Here is an 18,313-nt window from a genome sequence, read left to right as displayed (position 1 = left end):
ACTAGGTGTCCCTCTTGTGATTTCCCGGGGATCCCGATTGTACAGGAATTCGTCGGTTCAGTAGCACGGGGGAGGGGATGGCCTGTGCTTGGAAGTGACAAACAGTCTGGTGGAATCATGAGTGTTTTTTCAAGTTCTGATTCCTATTCGCTGTAGAATAAAATATGCTTTCAGCCCCCATGAGCTTTGTCACTAGGAGAGCAGTGTAGGAACTTTTGCTGTATGGCTGTGGGTTCCCTGGTGGTCTAGTGGTTAGGATTTGGTGCTCTCACCGCCGCGGCCCGGGTTCGATTCCCGGTCAGGGAACAGTCCTTCTTCTGCCCTTGAATGCTTTTCCTTCCCGCAGGTCAGGGCTTCTCAAAATGAATTTGCTTTTCTGACAAACAGTTTGCCTAGCATCCCGCAATCTGGCTCCTAATTTGATTTTCGCAAGGTTCCCTTTGAGTTGCTTTCCTCGGCGGGAGGAAAATCTCTTGTGCAAGGCTCTTGAGGAAGTGAGATTCTGTATTCCGAGGTGCGCTTCTTTTCGTAGGCTTCTGACCACATGGTGTGCGGCAGGAAGTCATCTTTGACAGGGCCGCAGGCTTTGTCTCCAAATGGCATCCCGGACCCACTGCAACCCACCTTTTTGCTGAAACGGAAGTCTGGTTCAGGGTAAGAAAAAGCTGAGCTGCACGTACCGAAAGCAGCAGAGCCCAGCGGCGGAGAGGGTGTGGCCAGGGCTGTCTGATTTGCATAGTGACCAGTGGCATCTTGGGAATGTACAGGCTTTGGAGCCTAACGGGTGCTGCAGGGGTCTGCCTGGCCGGAGAAATGCCTGTCTGGCGCTCCCCTCAGGACACACGTGTCTTCCGTTCGAGCATGGAGGGTGAGGGACATGGGTCACCCTCATATACAGGGGTGTGGGCATGGGCAGGATGGGGCGTGGGGGACCCGTCAGGGCATTGCCCGTTTGGAAGCCCGTTCGGAAGGCAAGAGGAGGCGGAGGCGGAGGCGGGAATCTCTGCTCAATTTTTTCCCGAGGCCTGGGGACAAGCCTTTGCACATTTGATCCAGCCGGGCCTGCATCAGCAGATCCTGCTCCGATGGCAAGGGAGAGCCTGCAGGTGTAAATCAAAGAAAGGGGAGAAATCCGCAAGAGGCGGGTTAACAAATTCCAGTGGCAGGCCCATGTTCCCCAGGAAGCAAGTACTTCCTCCTGCTCCCTTCAGTGGGAAAAGACATAGGAGGTGTATTTCTCTAAGCAGGGGCTCTGCGTAGGTGGCACTGCATTGCTTTGGCAAACATCCATGCTAAGTGCAGAGTAGCAGCAGACCCCACAGCTGAGACGTGAATTGGGACTGTTAAGGAAGGGCACTGGGAGGGTGAGGAGGGCAGAGGAAAATGCTTTACAAAAGCATCTGCAAGTTCCTACACACCCGCTAAAAACCCATACCAGGGATGGGGCTCGAACCCATGCGGACAACTGTCCATTGGATCTTAAGTCCAACGCCTTAACCACTCGGCCACCCTGGTGAGACCCTAGGTCCTGCCTTACTCAGCTCCCTTTTCATGCTGGCTGCTCCAGCGCAGGCTGTCCAGCAAGAGGTGATTGCAGAGTAAAAAGGCTTTTGCAGGAGGATAAAGGTAATTGCTTATGACAAACACACTGTGTGACACCTAACTTTTCCCCACTCGTACTTTATGGGCAATCTATACAGTGGAGTTAGCTTAGTCACAATAAGGAAGTGAGCAAGGCAGGCTCACAATAGCATCTCCTCCCTGGTGGTCTAGTGGCTAGGATTCGGCGCTTTCACCGCCGCGGCCCGGGTTCGATTCCCGGTCAGGGAAGATCCCTTTAAGACGTAGACGTGCATAATTTGTCCACGCAGCTCAGCTTTTTTTAATCGAAGGTCCTTAAAAAGGCACCCCGACCTATAGACGAAAGCAGAGGAAAGGGGCTGGGTCCCCTGTGTCCCAGGTTGCTTTGCTCCCATTGCCCTCAGCCACCTTCATGCGCACGCAGTCCCCCACCCAGTCAGGTGCTCTATGTGGGCGTAAAGTGCAGTACCAGCTCATCAGAAAGGTAAATTGCTGGAAAACCCGGCTGCGATGTATACATCTACTTTGGAGCACTCTTCTCCCTTGCACTCTTGAATCGGTCATTCGCAATGTATTCTTCCAGCAAGCTGAATAACGAGGTAGGTGTGAGAAGGTGTACCAGCTGTCTTTGAGCTATCAGCGGCCACTAGGTGTCCCTCTTGTGATTTCCCGGGGATCCCGATTGTACAGGAATTCGTCGGTTCAGTAGCACGGGGGAGGGGATGGCCTGTGCTTGGAAGTGACAAACAGTCTGGTGGAATCATGAGTGTTTTTTCAAGTTCTGATTCATATTCGCTGTAGAATAAAATATGCTTTCAGCCCCCATGAGCTTTGTCACTAGGAGAGCAGTGTAGGAACTTTTGCTGTATGGCTGTGGGTTCCCTGGTGGTCTAGTGGTTAGGATTCGGCGCTCTCACCGCCGCGGCCCGGGTTCGATTCCCGGTCAGGGAACAGTCCTTCTTCTGCCCTTGAATGCTTTTCCTTCCCGCAGGTCAGGGCTTCTCAAAATGAATTTGCTTTTCTGACAAACAGTTTGCCTAGCATCCCGCAATCTGGCTCCTAATTTGATTTTCGCAAGGTTCCCTTTGAGTTGCTTTCCTCGGCGGGAGGAAAATCTCTTGTGCAAGGCTCTTGAGGAAGTGAGATTCTGTATTCCGAGGTGCGCTTCTTTTCGTAGGCTTCTGACCACATGGTGTGCGGCAGGAAGTCATCTTTGACAGGGCCGCAGGCTTTGTCTCCAAATGGCATCCCGGACCCACTGCAACCCACCTTTTTGCTGAAACGGAAGTCTGGTTCAGGGTAAGAAAAAGCTGAGCTGCACGTACCGAAAGCAGCAGAGCCCAGCGGCGGAGAGGGTGTGGCCAGGGCTGTCTGATTTGCATAGTGACCAGTGGCATCTTGGGAATGTACAGGCTTTGGAGCCTAACGGGTGCTGCAGGGGTCTGCCTGGCCGGAGAAATGCCTGTCTGGCGCTCCCCTCAGGACACACGTGTCTTCTGTTCGAGCATGGAGGGTGAGGGACATGGGTCACCCTCATATACAGGGGTGTGGGCATGGGCAGGATGGGGCGTGGGGGACCCGTCAGGGCATTGCCCGTTTGGAAGCCCGTTCGGAAGGCAAGAGGAGGCGGAGGCGGGAATCTCTGCTCAATTTTTTCCCGAGGCCTGGGGACAAGCCTTTGCACATTTGATCCAGCCGGGCCTGCATCAGCAGATCCTGCTCCGATGGCAAGGGAGAGCCTGCAGGTGTAAATCAAAGAAAGGGGAGAAATCCGCAAGAGGCGGGTTAACAAATTCCAGTGGCAGGCCCATGTTCCCCAGGAAGCAAGTACTTCCTCCTGCTCCCTTCAGTGGGAAAAGACATAGGAGGTGTATTTCTCTAAGCAGGGGCTCTGCGTAGGTGGCACTGCATTGCTTTGGGAAGCATCCATGCTAAGTGCAGAGTAGCAGCAGACCCCACAGCTGAGACGTGAATTGGGACTGTTAAGGAAGGGCACTGGGAGGGTGAGGAGGGCAGAGGAAAATGCTTTAAAAAAGCATCTGCAAGTTCCTACACACCCGCTGAAAACCCATACCAGGGATGGGGCTCGAACCCATGCGGAAAACTGTCCATTGGATCTTAAGTCCAACGCCTTAACCACTCGGCCACCCTGGTGAGACCCTAGGCCCTGCCTTACTCAGCTCCCTTTTCATGCTGGCTGCTCCAGCGCAGGCTGTCCAGCAAGAGGTGATTGCAGAGTAAAAAGGCTTTTGCAGGAGGATAAAGGTAATTGCTTATGACAAACACACTGTATGACACCTAACTTTTCCCCACTCGTACTTTATGGGCAATCTATACAGTGGAGTTAGCTTAGTCACAATAAGGAAGTGAGCAAGGCAGGCTCACAAGAGCATCTCCTCCCTGGTGGTCTAGTGGCTAGGATTCGGCGCTTTCACCGCCGCGGCCCGGGTTCGATTCCCGGTCAGGGAAGATCCCTCTAAGACGTAGACGTGCGTAATTTGTCCACGCAGCTCAGCTTTTTTTAATCGAAGGTCCTTAAAAAGGCACCCCGACCTATAGACGAAAGCAGAGGAAAGGGGCTGGGTCCCCTGTGTCCCAGGTTGCTTTGCTCCCATTGCCCTCAGCCACCTTCATGCGCACGCAGTCCCCCACCCAGTCAGGTGCTCTATGTGGGCGTAAAGTGCAGTACCAGCTCATCAGAAAGGTAAATTGCTGGAAAACCCGGCTGCGATGTATACATCTACTTTGGAGCACTCTTCTCCCTTGCACTCTTGAATCGGTCATTCGCAATGTATTCTTCCAGCAAGCTGAATAACGAGGTAGGTGTGAGAAGGTGTACCAGCTGTCTTTGAGCTATCAGCGGCCACTAGGTGTCCCTCTTGTGATTTCCCGGGGATCCCGATTGTACAGGAATTCGTCGGTTCAGTAGCACGGGGGAGGGGATGGCCTGTGCTTGGAAGTGACAAACAGTCTGGTGGAATCATGAGTGTTTTTTCAAGTTCTGATTCATATTCGCTGTAGAATAAAATATGCTTTCAGCCCCCATGAGCTTTGTCACTAGGAGAGCAGTGTAGGAACTTTTGCTGTATGGCTGTGGGTTCCCTGGTGGTCTAGTGGTTAGGATTTGGTGCTCTCACCACCGCGGCCCGGGTTCGATTCCCGGTCAGGGAACAGTCCTTCTTCTGCCCTTGAATGCTTTTCCTTCCCGCAGGTCAGGGCTTCTCAAAATGAATTTGCTTTTCTGACAAACAGTTTGCCTAGCATCCCGCAATCTGGCTCCTAATTTGATTTTCGCAAGGTTCCCTTTGAGTTGCTTTCCTCGGCGGGAGGAAAATCTCTTGTGCAAGGCTCTTGAGGAAGTGAGATTCTGTATTCCGAGGTGCGCTTCTTTTCGTAGGCTTCTGACCACATGGTGTGCGGCAGGAAGTCATCTTTGACAGGGCCGCAGGCTTTGTCTCCAAATGGCATCCCGGACCCACTGCAACCCACCTTTTTGCTGAAACGGAAGTCTGGTTCAGGGTAAGAAAAAGCTGAGCTGCACGTACCGAAAGCAGCAGAGCCCAGCGGCGGAGAGGGTGTGGCCAGGGCTGTCTGATTTGCATAGTGACCAGTGGCATCTTGGGAATGTACAGGCTTTGGAGCCTAACGGGTGCTGCAGGGGTCTGCCTGGCCGGAGAAATGCCTGTCTGGCGCTCCCCTCAGGACACACGTGTCTTCCATTCGAGCATGGAGGGTGAGGGACATGGGTCACCCTCATATACAGGGGTGTGGGCATGGGCAGGATGGGGCGTGGGGGACCCGTCAGGGCATTGCCCGTTTGGAAGCCCGTTCGGAAGGCAAGAGGAGGCGGAGGCGGAGGCGGGAATCTCTGCTCAATTTTTTCCCGAGGCCTGGGGACAAGCCGTTGCACATTTGATCCAGCCGGGCCTGCATCAGCAGATCCTGCTCCGATGGCAAGGGAGAGCCTGCAGGTGTAAATCAAAGAAAGGGGAGAAATCCGCAAGAGGCGGGTTAACAAATTCCAGTGGCAGGCCCATGTTCCCCAGGAAGCAAGTACTTCCTCCTGCTCCCTTCAGTGGGAAAAGACATCGGAGGTGTATTTCTCTAAGCAGGGGCTCTGCGTAGGTGGCACTGCATTGCTTTGGGAAGCATCCATGCTAAGTGCAGAGTAGCAGCAGACCCCACAGCTGAGACGTGAATTGGGACTGTTAAGGAAGGGCACTGGGAGGGTGAGGAGGGCAGAGGAAAATGCTTTAAAAAAGCATCTGCAAGTTCCTACACACCCGCTGAAAACCCATACCAGGGATGGGGCTCGAACCCATGCGGACAACTGTCCATTGGATCTTAAGTCCAACGCCTTAACCACTCGGCCACCCTGGTGAGACCCTAGGCCCTGCCTTACTCAGCTCCCTTTTCATGCTGGCTGCTCCAGCGCAGGCTGTCCAGCAAGAGGTGATTGCAGAGTAAAAAGGCTTTTGCAGGAGGATAAAGGTAATTGCTTATGACAAACACACTGTGTGACACCTAACTTTTCCCCACTCGTACTTTATGGGCAATCTATACAGTGGAGTTAGCTTAGTCACAATAAGGAAGTGAGCAAGGCAGGCTCACAAGAGCATCTCCTCCCTGGTGGTCTAGTGGCTAGGATTCGGCGCTTTCACCGCCGCGGCCCGGGTTCGATTCCCGGTCAGGGAAGATCCCTCTAAGACGTAGACGTGCGTAATTTGTCCACGCAGCTCAGCTTTTTTTAATCGAAGGTCCTTAAAAAGGCACCCCGACCTATAGACGAAAGCAGAGGAAAGGGGCTGGGTCCCCTGTGTCCCAGGTTGCTTTGCTCCCATTGCCCTCAGCCACCTTCATGCGCACGCAGTCCCCCACCCAGTCAGGTGCTCTATGTGGGCGTAAAGTGCAGTACCAGCTCATCAGAAAGGTAAATTGCTGGAAAACCCGGCTGCGATGTATACATCTACTTTGGAGCACTCTTCTCCCTTGCACTCTTGAATCGGTCATTCGCAATGTATTCTTCCAGCAAGCTGAATAACGAGGTAGGTGTGAGAAGGTGTACCAGCTGTCTTTGAGCTATCAGCGGCCACTAGGTGTCCCTCTTGTGATTTCCCGGGGATCCCGATTGTACAGGAATTCGTCGGTTCAGTAGCACGGGGGAGGGGATGGCCTGTGCTTGGAAGTGACAAACAGTCTGGTGGAATCATGAGTGTTTTTTCAAGTTCTGATTCCTATTCGCTGTAGAATAAAATATGCTTTCAGCCCCCATGAGCTTTGTCACTAGGAGAGCAGTGTAGGAACTTTTGCTGTATGGCTGTGGGTTCCCTGGTGGTCTAGTGGTTAGGATTTGGTGCTCTCACCGCCGCGGCCCGGGTTCGATTCCCGGTCAGGGAACAGTCCTTCTTCTGCCCTTGAATGCTTTTCCTTCCCGCAGGTCAGGGCTTCTCAAAATGAATTTGCTTTTCTGACAAACAGTTTGCCTAGCATCCCGCAATCTGGCTCCTAATTTGATTTTCGCAAGGTTCCCTTTGAGTTGCTTTCCTCGGCGGGAGGAAAATCTCTTGTGCAAGGCTCTTGAGGAAGTGAGATTCTGTATTCCGAGGTGCGCTTCTTTTCGTAGGCTTCTGACCACATGGTGTGCGGCAGGAAGTCATCTTTGACAGGGCCGCAGGCTTTGTCTCCAAATGGCATCCCGGACCCACTGCAACCCACCTTTTTGCTGAAACGGAAGTCTGGTTCAGGGTAAGAAAAAGCTGAGCTGCACGTACCAAAAGCAGCAGAGCCCAGCGGCGGAGAGGGTGTGGCCAGGGCTGTCTGATTTGCATAGTGACCAGTGGCATCTTGGGAATGTACAGGCTTTGGAGCCTAACGGGTGCTGCAGGGGTCTGCCTGGCCGGAGAAATGCCTGTCTGGCGCTCCCCTCAGGACACACGTGTCTTCCGTTCGAGCATGGAGGGTGAGGGACATGGGTCACCCTCATATACAGGGGTGTGGGCATGGGCAGGATGGGGCGTGGGGGACCCGTCAGGGCATTGCCCGTTTGGAAGCCCGTTCGGAAGGCAAGAGGAGGCGGAGGCGGAGGCGGGAATCTCTGCTCAATTTTTTCCCGAGGCCTGGGGACAAGCCTTTGCACATTTGATCCAGCCGGGCCTGCATCAGCAGATCCTGCTCCGATGGCAAGGGAGAGCCTGCAGGTGTAAATCAAAGAAAGGGGAGAAATCCGCAAGAGGCGGGTTAACAAATTCCAGTGGCAGGCCCATGTTCCCCAGGAAGCAAGTACTTCCTCCTGCTCCCTTCAGTGGGAAAAGACATAGGAGGTGTATTTCTCTAAGCAGGGGCTCTGCGTAGGTGGCACTGCATTGCTTTGGCAAACATCCATGCTAAGTGCAGAGTAGCAGCAGACCCCACAGCTGAGACGTGAATTGGGACTGTTAAGGAAGGGCACTGGGAGGGTGAGGAGGGCAGAGGAAAATGCTTTACAAAAGCATCTGCAAGTTCCTACACACCCGCTAAAAACCCATACCAGGGATGGGGCTCGAACCCATGCGGACAACTGTCCATTGGATCTTAAGTCCAACGCCTTAACCACTCGGCCACCCTGGTGAGACCCTAGGTCCTGCCTTACTCAGCTCCCTTTTCATGCTGGCTGCTCCAGCGCAGGCTGTCCAGCAAGAGGTGATTGCAGAGTAAAAAGGCTTTTGCAGGAGGATAAAGGTAATTGCTTATGACAAACACACTGTGTGACACCTAACTTTTCCCCACTCGTACTTTATGGGCAATCTATACAGTGGAGTTAGCTTAGTCACAATAAGGAAGTGAGCAAGGCAGGCTCACAATAGCATCTCCTCCCTGGTGGTCTAGTGGCTAGGATTCGGCGCTTTCACCGCCGCGGCCCGGGTTCGATTCCCGGTCAGGGAAGATCCCTTTAAGACGTAGACGTGCATAATTTGTCCACGCAGCTCAGCTTTTTTTAATCGAAGGTCCTTAAAAAGGCACACCGACCTATAGACGAAAGCAGAGGAAAGGGGCTGGGTCCCCTGTGTCCCAGGTTGCTTTGCTCCCATTGCCCTCAGCCACCTTCATGCGCACGCAGTCCCCCACCCAGTCAGGTGCTCTATGTGGGCGTAAAGTGCAGTACCAGCTCATCAGAAAGGTAAATTGCTGGAAAACCCGGCTGCGATGTATACATCTACTTTGGAGCACTCTTCTCCCTTGCACTCTTGAATCGGTCATTCGCAATGTATTCTTCCAGCAAGCTGAATAACGAGGTAGGTGTGAGAAGGTGTACCAGCTGTCTTTGAGCTATCAGCGGCCACTAGGTGTCCCTCTTGTGATTTCCCGGGGATCCCGATTGTACAGGAATTCGTCGGTTCAGTAGCACGGGGGAGGGGATGGCCTGTGCTTGGAAGTGACAAACAGTCTGGTGGAATCATGAGTGTTTTTTCAAGTTCTGATTCATATTCGCTGTAGAATAAAATATGCTTTCAGCCCCCATGAGCTTTGTCACTAGGAGAGCAGTGTAGGAACTTTTGCTGTATGGCTGTGGGTTCCCTGGTGGTCTAGTGGTTAGGATTCGGCGCTCTCACCGCCGCGGCCCGGGTTCGATTCCCGGTCAGGGAACAGTCCTTCTTCTGCCCTTGAATGCTTTTCCTTCCCGCAGGTCAGGGCTTCTCAAAATGAATTTGCTTTTCTGACAAACAGTTTGCCTAGCATCCCGCAATCTGGCTCCTAATTTGATTTTCGCAAGGTTCCCTTTGAGTTGCTTTCCTCGGCGGGAGGAAAATCTCTTGTGCAAGGCTCTTGAGGAAGTGAGATTCTGTATTCCGAGGTGCGCTTCTTTTCGTAGGCTTCTGACCACATGGTGTGCGGCAGGAAGTCATCTTTGACAGGGCCGCAGGCTTTGTCTCCAAATGGCATCCCGGACCCACTGCAACCCACCTTTTTGCTGAAACGGAAGTCTGGTTCAGGGTAAGAAAAAGCTGAGCTGCACGTACCGAAAGCAGCAGAGCCCAGCGGCGGAGAGGGTGTGGCCAGGGCTGTCTGATTTGCATAGTGACCAGTGGCATCTTGGGAATGTACAGGCTTTGGAGCCTAACGGGTGCTGCAGGGGTCTGCCTGGCCGGAGAAATGCCTGTCTGGCGCTCCCCTCAGGACACACGTGTCTTCTGTTCGAGCATGGAGGGTGAGGGACATGGGTCACCCTCATATACAGGGGTGTGGGCATGGGCAGGATGGGGCGTGGGGGACCCGTCAGGGCATTGCCCGTTTGGAAGCCCGTTCGGAAGGCAAGAGGAGGCGGGAATCTCTGCTCAATTTTTTCCCGAGGCCTGGGGACAAGCCTTTGCACATTTGATCCAGCCGGGCCTGCATCAGCAGATCCTGCTCCGATGGCAAGGGAGAGCCTGCAGGTGTAAATCAAAGAAAGGGGAGAAATCCGCAAGAGGCGGGTTAACAAATTCCAGTGGCAGGCCCATGTTCCCCAGGAAGCAAGTACTTCCTCCTGCTCCCTTCAGTGGGAAAAGACATAGGAGGTGTATTTCTCTAAGCAGGGGCTCTGCGTAGGTGGCACTGCATTGCTTTGGGAAGCATCCATGCTAAGTGCAGAGTAGCAGCAGACCCCACAGCTGAGACGTGAATTGGGACTGTTAAGGAAGGGCACTGGGAGGGTGAGGAGGGCAGAGGAAAATGCTTTAAAAAAGCATCTGCAAGTTCCTACACACCCGCTGAAAACCCATACCAGGGATGGGGCTCGAACCCATGCGGACAACTGTCCATTGGATCTTAAGTCCAACGCCTTAACCACTCGGCCACCCTGGTGAGACCCTAGGCCCTGCCTTACTCAGCTCCCTTTTCATGCTGGCTGCTCCAGCGCAGGCTGTCCAGCAAGAGGTGATTGCAGAGTAAAAAGGCTTTTGCAGGAGGATAAAGGTAATTGCTTATGACAAACACACTGTATGACACCTAACTTTTCCCCACTCGTACTTTATGGGCAATCTATACAGTGGAGTTAGCTTAGTCACAATAAGGAAGTGAGCAAGGCAGGCTCACAAGAGCATCTCCTCCCTGGTGGTCTAGTGGCTAGGATTCGGCGCTTTCACCGCCGCGGCCCGGGTTCGATTCCCGGTCAGGGAAGATCCCTCTAAGACGTAGACGTGCGTAATTTGTCCACGCAGCTCAGCTTTTTTTAATCGAAGGTCCTTAAAAAGGCACCCCGACCTATAGACGAAAGCAGAGGAAAGGGGCTGGGTCCCCTGTGTCCCAGGTTGCTTTGCTCCCATTGCCCTCAGCCACCTTCATGCGCACGCAGTCCCCCACCCAGTCAGGTGCTCTATGTGGGCGTAAAGTGCAGTACCAGCTCATCAGAAAGGTAAATTGCTGGAAAACCCGGCTGCGATGTATACATCTACTTTGGAGCACTCTTCTCCCTTGCACTCTTGAATCGGTCATTCGCAATGTATTCTTCCAGCAAGCTGAATAACGAGGTAGGTGTGAGAAGGTGTACCAGCTGTCTTTGAGCTATCAGCGGCCACTAGGTGTCCCTCTTGTGATTTCCCGGGGATCCCGATTGTACAGGAATTCGTCGGTTCAGTAGCACGGGGGAGGGGATGGCCTGTGCTTGGAAGTGACAAACAGTCTGGTGGAATCATGAGTGTTTTTTCAAGTTCTGATTCATATTCGCTGTAGAATAAAATATGCTTTCAGCCCCCATGAGCTTTGTCACTAGGAGAGCAGTGTAGGAACTTTTGCTGTATGGCTGTGGGTTCCCTGGTGGTCTAGTGGTTAGGATTTGGTGCTCTCACCACCGCGGCCCGGGTTCGATTCCCGGTCAGGGAACAGTCCTTCTTCTGCCCTTGAATGCTTTTCCTTCCCGCAGGTCAGGGCTTCTCAAAATGAATTTGCTTTTCTGACAAACAGTTTGCCTAGCATCCCGCAATCTGGCTCCTAATTTGATTTTCGCAAGGTTCCCTTTGAGTTGCTTTCCTCGGCGGGAGGAAAATCTCTTGTGCAAGGCTCTTGAGGAAGTGAGATTCTGTATTCCGAGGTGCGCTTCTTTTCGTAGGCTTCTGACCACATGGTGTGCGGCAGGAAGTCATCTTTGACAGGGCCGCAGGCTTTGTCTCCAAATGGCATCCCGGACCCACTGCAACCCACCTTTTTGCTGAAACGGAAGTCTGGTTCAGGGTAAGAAAAAGCTGAGCTGCACGTACCGAAAGCAGCAGAGCCCAGCGGCGGAGAGGGTGTGGCCAGGGCTGTCTGATTTGCATAGTGACCAGTGGCATCTTGGGAATGTACAGGCTTTGGAGCCTAACGGGTGCTGCAGGGGTCTGCCTGGCCGGAGAAATGCCTGTCTGGCGCTCCCCTCAGGACACACGTGTCTTCCATTCGAGCATGGAGGGTGAGGGACATGGGTCACCCTCATATACAGGGGTGTGGGCATGGGCAGGATGGGGCGTGGGGGACCCGTCAGGGCATTGCCCGTTTGGAAGCCCGTTCGGAAGGCAAGAGGAGGCGGAGGCGGAGGCGGGAATCTCTGCTCAATTTTTTCCCGAGGCCTGGGGACAAGCCGTTGCACATTTGATCCAGCCGGGCCTGCATCAGCAGATCCTGCTCCGATGGCAAGGGAGAGCCTGCAGGTGTAAATCAAAGAAAGGGGAGAAATCCGCAAGAGGCGGGTTAACAAATTCCAGTGGCAGGCCCATGTTCCCCAGGAAGCAAGTACTTCCTCCTGCTCCCTTCAGTGGGAAAAGACATCGGAGGTGTATTTCTCTAAGCAGGGGCTCTGCGTAGGTGGCACTGCATTGCTTTGGGAAGCATCCATGCTAAGTGCAGAGTAGCAGCAGACCCCACAGCTGAGACGTGAATTGGGACTGTTAAGGAAGGGCACTGGGAGGGTGAGGAGGGCAGAGGAAAATGCTTTAAAAAAGCATCTGCAAGTTCCTACACACCCGCTGAAAACCCATACCAGGGATGGGGCTCGAACCCATGCGGACAACTGTCCATTGGATCTTAAGTCCAACGCCTTAACCACTCGGCCACCCTGGTGAGACCCTAGGCCCTGCCTTACTCAGCTCCCTTTTCATGCTGGCTGCTCCAGCGCAGGCTGTCCAGCAAGAGGTGATTGCAGAGTAAAAAGGCTTTTGCAGGAGGATAAAGGTAATTGCTTATGACAAACACACTGTGTGACACCTAACTTTTCCCCACTCGTACTTTATGGGCAATCTATACAGTGGAGTTAGCTTAGTCACAATAAGGAAGTGAGCAAGGCAGGCTCACAAGAGCATCTCCTCCCTGGTGGTCTAGTGGCTAGGATTCGGCGCTTTCACCGCCGCGGCCCGGGTTCGATTCCCGGTCAGGGAAGATCCCTCTAAGACGTAGACGTGCGTAATTTGTCCACGCAGCTCAGCTTTTTTTAATCGAAGGTCCTTAAAAAGGCACCCCGACCTATAGACGAAAGCAGAGGAAAGGGGCTGGGTCCCCTGTGTCCCAGGTTGCTTTGCTCCCATTGCCCTCAGCCACCTTCATGCGCACGCAGTCCCCCACCCAGTCAGGTGCTCTATGTGGGCGTAAAGTGCAGTACCAGCTCATCAGAAAGGTAAATTGCTGGAAAACCCGGCTGCGATGTATACATCTACTTTGGAGCACTCTTCTCCCTTGCACTCTTGAATCGGTCATTCGCAATGTATTCTTCCAGCAAGCTGAATAACGAGGTAGGTGTGAGAAGGTGTACCAGCTGTCTTTGAGCTATCAGCGGCCACTAGGTGTCCCTCTTGTGATTTCCCGGGGATCCCGATTGTACAGGAATTCGTCGGTTCAGTAGCACGGGGGAGGGGATGGCCTGTGCTTGGAAGTGACAAACAGTCTGGTGGAATCATGAGTGTTTTTTCAAGTTCTGATTCCTATTCGCTGTAGAATAAAATATGCTTTCAGCCCCCATGAGCTTTGTCACTAGGAGAGCAGTGTAGGAACTTTTGCTGTATGGCTGTGGGTTCCCTGGTGGTCTAGTGGTTAGGATTTGGTGCTCTCACCGCCGCGGCCCGGGTTCGATTCCCGGTCAGGGAACAGTCCTTCTTCTGCCCTTGAATGCTTTTCCTTCCCGCAGGTCAGGGCTTCTCAAAATGAATTTGCTTTTCTGACAAACAGTTTGCCTAGCATCCCGCAATCTGGCTCCTAATTTGATTTTCGCAAGGTTCCCTTTGAGTTGCTTTCCTCGGCGGGAGGAAAATCTCTTGTGCAAGGCTCTTGAGGAAGTGAGATTCTGTATTCCGAGGTGCGCTTCTTTTCGTAGGCTTCTGACCACATGGTGTGCGGCAGGAAGTCATCTTTGACAGGGCCGCAGGCTTTGTCTCCAAATGGCATCCCGGACCCACTGCAACCCACCTTTTTGCTGAAACGGAAGTCTGGTTCAGGGTAAGAAAAAGCTGAGCTGCACGTACCAAAAGCAGCAGAGCCCAGCGGCGGAGAGGGTGTGGCCAGGGCTGTCTGATTTGCATAGTGACCAGTGGCATCTTGGGAATGTACAGGCTTTGGAGCCTAACGGGTGCTGCAGGGGTCTGCCTGGCCGGAGAAATGCCTGTCTGGCGCTCCCCTCAGGACACACGTGTCTTCCGTTCGAGCATGGAGGGTGAGGGACATGGGTCACCCTCATATACAGGGGTGTGGGCATGGGCAGGATGGGGCGTGGGGGACCCGTCAGGGCATTGCCCGTTTGGAAGCCCGTTCGGAAGGCAAGAGGAGGCGGAGGCGGAGGCGGGAATCTCTGCTCAATTTTTTCCCGAGGCCTGGGGACAAGCCTTTGCACATTTGATCCAGCCGGGCCTGCATCAGCAGATCCTGCTCCGATGGCAAGGGAGAGCCTGCAGGTGTAAATCAAAGAAAGGGGAGAAATCCGCAAGAGGCGGGTTAACAAATTCCAGTGGCAGGCCCATGTTCCCCAGGAAGCAAGTACTTCCTCCTGCTCCCTTCAGTGGGAAAAGACATAGGAGGTGTATTTCTCTAAGCAGGGGCTCTGCGTAGGTGGCACTGCATTGCTTTGGCAAACATCCATGCTAAGTGCAGAGTAGCAGCAGACCCCACAGCTGAGACGTGAATTGGGACTGTTAAGGAAGGGCACTGGGAGGGTGAGGAGGGCAGAGGAAAATGCTTTACAAAAGCATCTGCAAGTTCCTACACACCCGCTAAAAACCCATACCAGGGATGGGGCTCGAACCCATGCGGACAACTGTCCATTGGATCTTAAGTCCAACGCCTTAACCACTCGGCCACCCTGGTGAGACCCTAGGTCCTGCCTTACTCAGCTCCCTTTTCATGCTGGCTGCTCCAGCGCAGGCTGTCCAGCAAGAGGTGATTGCAGAGTAAAAAGGCTTTTGCAGGAGGATAAAGGTAATTGCTTATGACAAACACACTGTGTGACACCTAACTTTTCCCCACTCGTACTTTATGGGCAATCTATACAGTGGAGTTAGCTTAGTCACAATAAGGAAGTGAGCAAGGCAGGCTCACAATAGCATCTCCTCCCTGGTGGTCTAGTGGCTAGGATTCGGCGCTTTCACCGCCGCGGCCCGGGTTCGATTCCCGGTCAGGGAAGATCCCTTTAAGACGTAGACGTGCATAATTTGTCCACGCAGCTCAGCTTTTTTTAATCGAAGGTCCTTAAAAAGGCACCCCGACCTATAGACGAAAGCAGAGGAAAGGGGCTGGGTCCCCTGTGTCCCAGGTTGCTTTGCTCCCATTGCCCTCAGCCACCTTCATGCGCACGCAGTCCCCCACCCAGTCAGGTGCTCTATGTGGGCGTAAAGTGCAGTACCAGCTCATCAGAAAGGTAAATTGCTGGAAAACCCGGCTGCGATGTATACATCTACTTTGGAGCACTCTTCTCCCTTGCACTCTTGAATCGGTCATTCGCAATGTATTCTTCCAGCAAGCTGAATAACGAGGTAGGTGTGAGAAGGTGTACCAGCTGTCTTTGAGCTATCAGCGGCCACTAGGTGTCCCTCTTGTGATTTCCCGGGGATCCCGATTGTACAGGAATTCGTCGGTTCAGTAGCACGGGGGAGGGGATGGCCTGTGCTTGGAAGTGACAAACAGTCTGGTGGAATCATGAGTGTTTTTTCAAGTTCTGATTCATATTCGCTGTAGAATAAAATATGCTTTCAGCCCCCATGAGCTTTGTCACTAGGAGAGCAGTGTAGGAACTTTTGCTGTATGGCTGTGGGTTCCCTGGTGGTCTAGTGGTTAGGATTCGGCGCTCTCACCGCCGCGGCCCGGGTTCGATTCCCGGTCAGGGAACAGTCCTTCTTCTGCCCTTGAATGCTTTTCCTTCCCGCAGGTCAGGGCTTCTCAAAATGAATTTGCTTTTCTGACAAACAGTTTGCCTAGCATCCCGCAATCTGGCTCCTAATTTGATTTTCGCAAGGTTCCCTTTGAGTTGCTTTCCTCGGCGGGAGGAAAATCTCTTGTGCAAGGCTCTTGAGGAAGTGAGATTCTGTATTCCGAGGTGCGCTTCTTTTCGTAGGCTTCTGACCACATGGTGTGCGGCAGGAAGTCATCTTTGACAGGGCCGCAGGCTTTGTCTCCAAATGGCATCCCGGACCCACTGCAACCCACCTTTTTGCTGAAACGGAAGTCTGGTTCAGGGTAAGAAAAAGCTGAGCTGCACGTACCGAAAGCAGCAGAGCCCAGCGGCGGAGAGGGTGTGGCCAGGGCTGTCTGATTTGCATAGTGACCAGTGGCATCTTGGGAATGTACAGGCTTTGGAGCCTAACGGGTGCTGCAGGGGTCTGCCTGGCCGGAGAAATGCCTGTCTGGCGCTCCCCTCAGGACACACGTGTCTTCCATTCGAGCATGGAGGGTGAGGGACATGGGTCACCCTCATATACAGGGGTGTGGGCATGGGCAGGATGGGGCGTGGGGGACCCGTCAGGGCATTGCCCGTTTGGAAGCCCGTTCGGAAGGCAAGAGGAGGCGGAGGCGGAGGCGGGAATCTCTGCTCAATTTTTTCCCGAGGCCTGGGGACAAGCCGTTGCACATTTGATCCAGCCGGGCCTGCATCAGCAGATCCTGCTCCGATGGCAAGGGAGAGCCTGCAGGTGTAAATCAAAGAAAGGGGAGAAATCCGCAAGAGGCGGGTTAACAAATTCCAGTGGCAGGCCCATGTTCCCCAGGAAGCAAGTACTTCCTCCTGCTCCCTTCAGTGGGAAAAGACATCGGAGGTGTATTTCTCTAAGCAGGGGCTCTGCGTAGGTGGCACTGCATTGCTTTGGGAAGCATCCATGCTAAGTGCAGAGTAGCAGCAGACCCCACAGCTGAGACGTGAATTGGGACTGTTAAGGAAGGGCACTGGGAGGGTGAGGAGGGCAGAGGAAAATGCTTTAAAAAAGCATCTGCAAGTTCCTACACACCCGCTGAAAACCCATACCAGGGATGGGGCTCGAACCCATGCGGACAACTGTCCATTGGATCTTAAGTCCAACGCCTTAACCACTCGGCCACCCTGGTGAGACCCTAGGCCCTGCCTTACTCAGCTCCCTTTTCATGCTGGCTGCTCCAGCGCAGGCTGTCCAGCAAGAGGTGATTGCAGAGTAAAAAGGCTTTTGCAGGAGGATAAAGGTAATTGCTTATGACAAACACACTGTGTGACACCTAACTTTTCCCCACTCGTACTTTATGGGCAATCTATACAGTGGAGTTAGCTTAGTCACAATAAGGAAGTGAGCAAGGCAGGCTCACAAGAGCATCTCCTCCCTGGTGGTCTAGTGGCTAGGATTCGGCGCTTTCACCGCCGCGGCCCGGGTTCGATTCCCGGTCAGGGAAGATCCCTCTAAGACGTAGACGTGCGTAATTTGTCCACGCAGCTCAGCTTTTTTTAATCGAAGGTCCTTAAAAAGGCACCCCGACCTATAGACGAAAGCAGAGGAAAGGGGCTGGGTCCCCTGTGTCCCAGGTTGCTTTGCTCCCATTGCCCTCAGCCACCTTCATGCGCACGCAGTCCCCCACCCAGTCAGGTGCTCTATGTGGGCGTAAAGTGCAGTACCAGCTCATCAGAAAGGTAAATTGCTGGAAAACCCGGCTGCGATGTATACATCTACTTTGGAGCACTCTTCTCCCTTGCACTCTTGAATCGGTCATTCGCAATGTATTCTTCCAGCAAGCTGAATAACGAGGTAGGTGTGAGAAGGTGTACCAGCTGTCTTTGAGCTATCAGCGGCCACTAGGTGTCCCTCTTGTGATTTCCCGGGGATCCCGATTGTACAGGAATTCGTCGGTTCAGTAGCACGGGGGAGGGGATGGCCTGTGCTTGGAAGTGACAAACAGTCTGGTGGAATCATGAGTGTTTTTTCAAGTTCTGATTCCTATTCGCTGTAGAATAAAATATGCTTTCAGCCCCCATGAGCTTTGTCACTAGGAGAGCAGTGTAGGAACTTTTGCTGTATGGCTGTGGGTTCCCTGGTGGTCTAGTGGTTAGGATTTGGTGCTCTCACCGCCGCGGCCCGGGTTCGATTCCCGGTCAGGGAACAGTCCTTCTTCTGCCCTTGAATGCTTTTCCTTCCCGCAGGTCAGGGCTTCTCAAAATGAATTTGCTTTTCTGACAAACAGTTTGCCTAGCATCCCGCAATCTGGCTCCTAATTTGATTTTCGCAAGGTTCCCTTTGAGTTGCTTTCCTCGGCGGGAGGAAAATCTCTTGTGCAAGGCTCTTGAGGAAGTGAGATTCTGTATTCCGAGGTGCGCTTC

General features: G+C 53.3%; 22 non-coding genes across 22 annotated transcripts; 15 read left to right on the top strand and 7 right to left on the bottom strand.

Moving 5' to 3' along the window:
• Positions 1 to 234: 234 nt before the first annotated feature.
• Positions 235 to 306, top strand: TRNAE-CUC (transfer RNA glutamic acid (anticodon CUC)). Its single transcript has one exon. It is a non-coding gene; the product is annotated as a tRNA-Glu (tRNA).
• A 1,126-nt stretch (positions 307 to 1,432) lies between these two features.
• Positions 1,433 to 1,515, bottom strand: TRNAL-UAA (transfer RNA leucine (anticodon UAA)). The gene has a single exon. It is a non-coding gene; the product is annotated as a tRNA-Leu (tRNA).
• Positions 1,516 to 1,758: 243 nt separating this feature from the next.
• TRNAE-UUC (transfer RNA glutamic acid (anticodon UUC)) lies at positions 1,759 to 1,830 on the top strand. Its single transcript has one exon. It is a non-coding gene; the product is annotated as a tRNA-Glu (tRNA).
• A 630-nt stretch (positions 1,831 to 2,460) lies between these two features.
• TRNAE-CUC (transfer RNA glutamic acid (anticodon CUC)) lies at positions 2,461 to 2,532 on the top strand. Its single transcript has one exon. It is a non-coding gene; the product is annotated as a tRNA-Glu (tRNA).
• A 1,446-nt stretch (positions 2,533 to 3,978) lies between these two features.
• TRNAE-UUC (transfer RNA glutamic acid (anticodon UUC)) lies at positions 3,979 to 4,050 on the top strand. Its single transcript has one exon. It is a non-coding gene; the product is annotated as a tRNA-Glu (tRNA).
• Positions 4,051 to 5,878: 1,828 nt separating this feature from the next.
• TRNAL-UAA (transfer RNA leucine (anticodon UAA)) lies at positions 5,879 to 5,961 on the bottom strand. The gene has a single exon. It is a non-coding gene; the product is annotated as a tRNA-Leu (tRNA).
• Positions 5,962 to 6,204: 243 nt separating this feature from the next.
• On the top strand, positions 6,205 to 6,276 carry TRNAE-UUC (transfer RNA glutamic acid (anticodon UUC)). Its single transcript has one exon. It is a non-coding gene; the product is annotated as a tRNA-Glu (tRNA).
• Positions 6,277 to 6,906: 630 nt separating this feature from the next.
• On the top strand, positions 6,907 to 6,978 carry TRNAE-CUC (transfer RNA glutamic acid (anticodon CUC)). The gene has a single exon. It is a non-coding gene; the product is annotated as a tRNA-Glu (tRNA).
• A 1,126-nt stretch (positions 6,979 to 8,104) lies between these two features.
• TRNAL-UAA (transfer RNA leucine (anticodon UAA)) lies at positions 8,105 to 8,187 on the bottom strand. The gene has a single exon. It is a non-coding gene; the product is annotated as a tRNA-Leu (tRNA).
• A 243-nt stretch (positions 8,188 to 8,430) lies between these two features.
• Positions 8,431 to 8,502, top strand: TRNAE-UUC (transfer RNA glutamic acid (anticodon UUC)). Its single transcript has one exon. It is a non-coding gene; the product is annotated as a tRNA-Glu (tRNA).
• Positions 8,503 to 9,132: 630 nt separating this feature from the next.
• TRNAE-CUC (transfer RNA glutamic acid (anticodon CUC)) lies at positions 9,133 to 9,204 on the top strand. Its single transcript has one exon. It is a non-coding gene; the product is annotated as a tRNA-Glu (tRNA).
• A 1,114-nt stretch (positions 9,205 to 10,318) lies between these two features.
• On the bottom strand, positions 10,319 to 10,401 carry TRNAL-UAA (transfer RNA leucine (anticodon UAA)). Its single transcript has one exon. It is a non-coding gene; the product is annotated as a tRNA-Leu (tRNA).
• Positions 10,402 to 10,644: 243 nt separating this feature from the next.
• On the top strand, positions 10,645 to 10,716 carry TRNAE-UUC (transfer RNA glutamic acid (anticodon UUC)). Its single transcript has one exon. It is a non-coding gene; the product is annotated as a tRNA-Glu (tRNA).
• A 1,828-nt stretch (positions 10,717 to 12,544) lies between these two features.
• TRNAL-UAA (transfer RNA leucine (anticodon UAA)) lies at positions 12,545 to 12,627 on the bottom strand. Its single transcript has one exon. It is a non-coding gene; the product is annotated as a tRNA-Leu (tRNA).
• Positions 12,628 to 12,870: 243 nt separating this feature from the next.
• TRNAE-UUC (transfer RNA glutamic acid (anticodon UUC)) lies at positions 12,871 to 12,942 on the top strand. The gene has a single exon. It is a non-coding gene; the product is annotated as a tRNA-Glu (tRNA).
• Positions 12,943 to 13,572: 630 nt separating this feature from the next.
• TRNAE-CUC (transfer RNA glutamic acid (anticodon CUC)) lies at positions 13,573 to 13,644 on the top strand. Its single transcript has one exon. It is a non-coding gene; the product is annotated as a tRNA-Glu (tRNA).
• Positions 13,645 to 14,770: 1,126 nt separating this feature from the next.
• Positions 14,771 to 14,853, bottom strand: TRNAL-UAA (transfer RNA leucine (anticodon UAA)). The gene has a single exon. It is a non-coding gene; the product is annotated as a tRNA-Leu (tRNA).
• Positions 14,854 to 15,096: 243 nt separating this feature from the next.
• Positions 15,097 to 15,168, top strand: TRNAE-UUC (transfer RNA glutamic acid (anticodon UUC)). Its single transcript has one exon. It is a non-coding gene; the product is annotated as a tRNA-Glu (tRNA).
• Positions 15,169 to 15,798: 630 nt separating this feature from the next.
• Positions 15,799 to 15,870, top strand: TRNAE-CUC (transfer RNA glutamic acid (anticodon CUC)). The gene has a single exon. It is a non-coding gene; the product is annotated as a tRNA-Glu (tRNA).
• Positions 15,871 to 16,996: 1,126 nt separating this feature from the next.
• TRNAL-UAA (transfer RNA leucine (anticodon UAA)) lies at positions 16,997 to 17,079 on the bottom strand. Its single transcript has one exon. It is a non-coding gene; the product is annotated as a tRNA-Leu (tRNA).
• A 243-nt stretch (positions 17,080 to 17,322) lies between these two features.
• TRNAE-UUC (transfer RNA glutamic acid (anticodon UUC)) lies at positions 17,323 to 17,394 on the top strand. Its single transcript has one exon. It is a non-coding gene; the product is annotated as a tRNA-Glu (tRNA).
• A 630-nt stretch (positions 17,395 to 18,024) lies between these two features.
• On the top strand, positions 18,025 to 18,096 carry TRNAE-CUC (transfer RNA glutamic acid (anticodon CUC)). The gene has a single exon. It is a non-coding gene; the product is annotated as a tRNA-Glu (tRNA).
• Positions 18,097 to 18,313: the final 217 nt, after the last annotated feature.

This window comes from Triturus cristatus, chromosome 5_2 (genome assembly GCF_964204655.1).
Source record: "Triturus cristatus chromosome 5_2, aTriCri1.1, whole genome shotgun sequence".
NCBI lineage: Eukaryota > Metazoa > Chordata > Amphibia > Caudata > Salamandridae > Triturus > Triturus cristatus.
Note: the sequence above shows the minus strand (reverse complement) of the source record. Positions and strands in the feature narration are given on the sequence as shown.